We start from the raw sequence: 4,433 nt of genomic DNA, 5'->3' as shown, positions 1-4,433 counted from the left end.
TATATATATATATATATATATATATATATATATATATATATATATATATATATATATATTTTTTTTTTTTTTTTTATCCATTCGAAATCGTAAATAAATATCTAGCAATTGAGTCAACAGATGGAGGGTCCTCTCATTATACTCTCTAAAAACATCCAGAAAGTGCCAACAATACTCCATTTACATGTCCTGACCTGAAAATTAACCAAATATGAGCAATATTGTTATTATAAGCACTAACACAGACGGACTATTTTAGCGGTGCATTGATAGCAGTTAGCTCATTCTAGCGTACGCTACTATTGTTGACACACTGCTGCTACTGCTTTGTCTCAAACTTGCTCAAAGTAAATACTACATTATAATTCCTGCATCTCTCACCTGCAAGTAGACAAAATGTGGCCATAGACCAGCGTTTCTCAAAGTGTGGGGCGTGCCCCACTGGTGGGGAATAGAGACATGACAGGTGGGGCGCGAGGAACGGGAGGAAATTTCACTTTAAAATTTTTTATTTATTATTATATTCTTAGATTATTTTTTTTACTATGCTTTCATTTTCTATACACACTGTAAATCACTTTGTGATTCTGTCTGTGAAATCCGCTATATAAATAAATGGAAATTACCGGTACTTATTTTTACTGTAGGCTTTATATTTCTCGGTAGGAGCGAAAGTTTGACAGACATAGCAACAGTAACTAATGGGGGCGGGGCTAAGCGGAACAAACTTTCGAGCGGATGGGTAGCAGGCTAATGTGTGGATCACAATTACACAAATATATACATTTGTGACTCACACCTCAAAGGTCGTCGAGCCAGAGCCAGCGCCTGCAGAGAAACAAAAATGTGACGGGCACACACTGTCATTCAACACTTTTATTTGATTTATTATTGAACTTGATGCAAGTTATAACACTTTTTTTTATTATTGAACTTGATGCAAGTTATAACACTTTTGTTTTATTTATTATTGAACTTGATGCAAGTTATAACACTTTTTTTGATTTATTATTGAACTTGATGCAAGTTATTTGATTTATTATTGAACTTGATGCAAGTTATAACACTTTTTTTGATTTATTATTGAACGTGATGCAAGTTATAACACTTTTTGATTTATTATTGAACTTGATGCAAGTTATAACACTTTTTTGATACATTATTGAACTTGATGCAAGTTATAACACTTTTATTTGATTTATTATTGAACTTGATGCAAGTTATAACACTTGTTTGATTTATTATTGAACGTGATGCAAGTTATAACACTTTTTTTGATTTATTATTGAACTTGATGCAAGTTATAACAGTTTTTTTTATTTATTATTGAACGTGATGCAAGTTATAACACTTTTTTTGATTTATTATTGAACTTGATGCAAGTTATAACACTTTTGTTTTATATATTATTGAACTTGATGGAAGTTATTTTATTTATTATTGAACTTGATGCAAGTTATACCACAGCTGCACAGTTATTTTATTTATTATTGAACTTAATGTTATTTTATGTTATTGAGTTCGAATGTATACAACTTGATGTTCAATAAATTTGAAAATGTTAAAGCTTGGCATTAGCGCTCTGTTGGGGCGATGGGGGCAGGTGGGGCTTGAAAACTCCCCCTTGTCCAAAGTGGGGGATGACAAAAAAAGTTTGAGAACCACTGCCATAGACCAACAGGCTGGTCCACTTTCACATCCCCTGAAATGGCGAAAAGACGCCTTTTTTCAAGCCTTCGATAGGATCGCGATTAATTCTTCATCCAAACAGAATTTTGTGAACGTTCCGTCAGTCGGCATCCCAGCTAGAGTGGAAATATTACATGAAGTGTTTGTTCTATTATGCTTTATTATAAGTAGTTTGTATGTTTAGCACCTAGCAATGCTGCTAACGCTATAGCGTCACAATAAAATTACATCCGTTTAGCTCTCGGCTTCTGGAACTTATTGCTCATCCTCTTTGTGTTCGGGCTCAAAAATATAAGGTTTTGGCCTTTTTTTATCCATTCGAAAATCTTCATCTAAACAGAATTTTGTGAACGTTCGGTCGGTCGGCATCCAAGCACGAGTGGAAATATTACATTGTTTGTTTTATCATGCTTTATTATGATTAGTTTGTATATTTAGCACCTAGCAATGCTGCTAATGCTATAGCGTCACAATAAAATTACATCCGTTTAGCTCTCGGCTTTTGGAACTTATTGCTCATCCTCTTTGTATTCGGGTTCAAAAATATAAGGTTTTGGCCTTTTTTTATCCATTCGAAATTCTTCATCTAAACAGAATTTTGTGAACATTTGGTCGGTCGGCATCCAAGCACGAGTGGAAATATTACATTGTTTGTTTTGTTATGCTTTATTATGATTAGTCTGTCTGCGATGAGGTGGCGACTTGTCCAGGGTGTACCCCGCCTTATGCCCGAATGCAGCTGATATAGGCTCCAGCACCCCCTGCGACCCCGAAAGGGACAAGCGGTAGAAAATGGATGATTAGTTTGTATGTTTAGCACCTAGTAATGCTGCTAATGCTGTACTGTTTCAATAACGCTGCATCCATTTAGTTCTCTGTTTTTACAACTTGTTACTCATCCTCATTGTATTCGGGCTCAAAAATATAGCTTCGAGGGGACAGAGCCTTCTCTGTTGCGGGTCCCAAACTCTGGAACTATCTCCCTCTCCATGTGAGACTGGCCCCTTTTTTGGCTACTTTTAAGACCCTTCTTAAAATCCATTTTTATTCACTGGCTTTTAACCCAGCATGAGACTTTAAATTGTTTTTACCTTTTTTTTTCAACTGTTTTTAACTTTTTAACTGCTTTTTATCTAACAAATTGTTCTTAGGATAATTTGTATCTGCTTTTACTTCTGTTTTAAATGTTATTTATTAGTCTGTCCTTTGCCTGTATTTCTTTGGTTGTTTTTAAAGGGCTTTATATATAAAGTTGGTATGGTTGTCATGACTTGGTCTTGGGTGTGTGCTTTTCCGGGATGCAACGGAAAGTTGGCTCGGGCGAGACGGGAATGAAGGTACATGATTTATTTATTATTATCAAAAAAAAGGAATAAATGAAAGCGCGCACAGTGGCGGAGAATAAACTATGAAACCAAAAGACTATAGCAAGAAAGTACAAATGAAAAGCACGCACAGTGGCGGAGAACAAACTATGAAAAACAAAAAGACTATGAACATGGAACAAAAACTTACTTTGACAAGGGACATGAAGCAGGATCTTAGAGGATGAAGAGAGTACATAAGCATAAATGTGGAGAGGTCGTCAGAACGACAAACTGAAAAGAATGAACTTAAATACTATGGACATGATTAGTGAAAGCAGGTGCGTGACTTAAAACGTGAAACAGGTGCGTGACGTGACGGGTGAAAACTAATGGTTGCTATGGTGACAAAACAAAAGTGCACAAAAAGTCCAAAACCCAAAACGAACATGACCAAAACAAAAACATGATCACACAGACATGACAATGGTATGGTATGGTATGGTATATAAGGTTCTGGATCATATTTTTTCCCCCAAATTAATCGTTGTTGGTTCTCACGAAGTCTGTTGGATTAGCATTGTTGTTATTTTGATCATATCTATTTATTCGCAAACTTTGGAAGTCTTTTGGTGTCATAAATCAGATATATATGATAAAAGTTTCAATATAGAGGCAACTTGTTTTTCCACTATACTGCAACTTAAAAAAAAAAAAAAAAAAAAAAAAGGACAACAAAGTCAGCGACAGTAATTTGTAGTGTGCAAATGCTGAAACGCGAATAAAAACAAGGGTTCGGCTCGACCGTTGCAGCCTCAAAGCGTCAAATGTCAATCAGCCGCACCCGAAGAGGCTCAAAAGGATGACTTCAAACCGTCGCTGTCCAAGCAGTGAAGGTGCTGATCCACTCTCAGAGGTTGCTGTGATATTATTAGACGCATTTAGCCGAGTTCTGCTCTTGATGACGTGCTCCCCAGCCAAGTGGTCCTCCTCTTCCCACCGGGGACACTCGGATTCAAGCTCCAATCCAATTAGGACTCAATAAAGTGATATTGAATTGCATGTTTTACGCCGACTCCGCACAAGGATGTCAGTATTCTTCTCCCAACAGTTCACTGGCTAAATTTGATATGGCGGTTTCATCTTTTTTTATCTAACAGCTAAATCTGTGCAAACATACTCTAATTGCAAATTAATATGTTTTGAAAAACAAGTTATTTTGGTTTTATTCTTAGTTTCACCAGTAGGTGTCAGTGATTTAAGTTTAGATTTAACATTTAGATATAATGTTTAGAGTTGACATTTAATTTGCACTTAAATGGGATTAAAATTTGCTAAATCTGAATTTATCTCAGTTTTTCTCAGATTTAGCACATTTTCATGTTGACTGTAAATATTATATGTAAAGGTCATATATCAATATAAATCCATATGTTTCGA

The sequence above is a fragment of the Nerophis lumbriciformis genome, linkage group LG15, assembly GCF_033978685.3.
Source record: "Nerophis lumbriciformis linkage group LG15, RoL_Nlum_v2.1, whole genome shotgun sequence".
Taxonomy (NCBI): Eukaryota; Metazoa; Chordata; class Actinopteri; order Syngnathiformes; family Syngnathidae; genus Nerophis; species Nerophis lumbriciformis.
The sequence above is the reverse complement of the archived record's forward strand: the minus strand, read 5'-3'. Positions refer to the sequence as shown.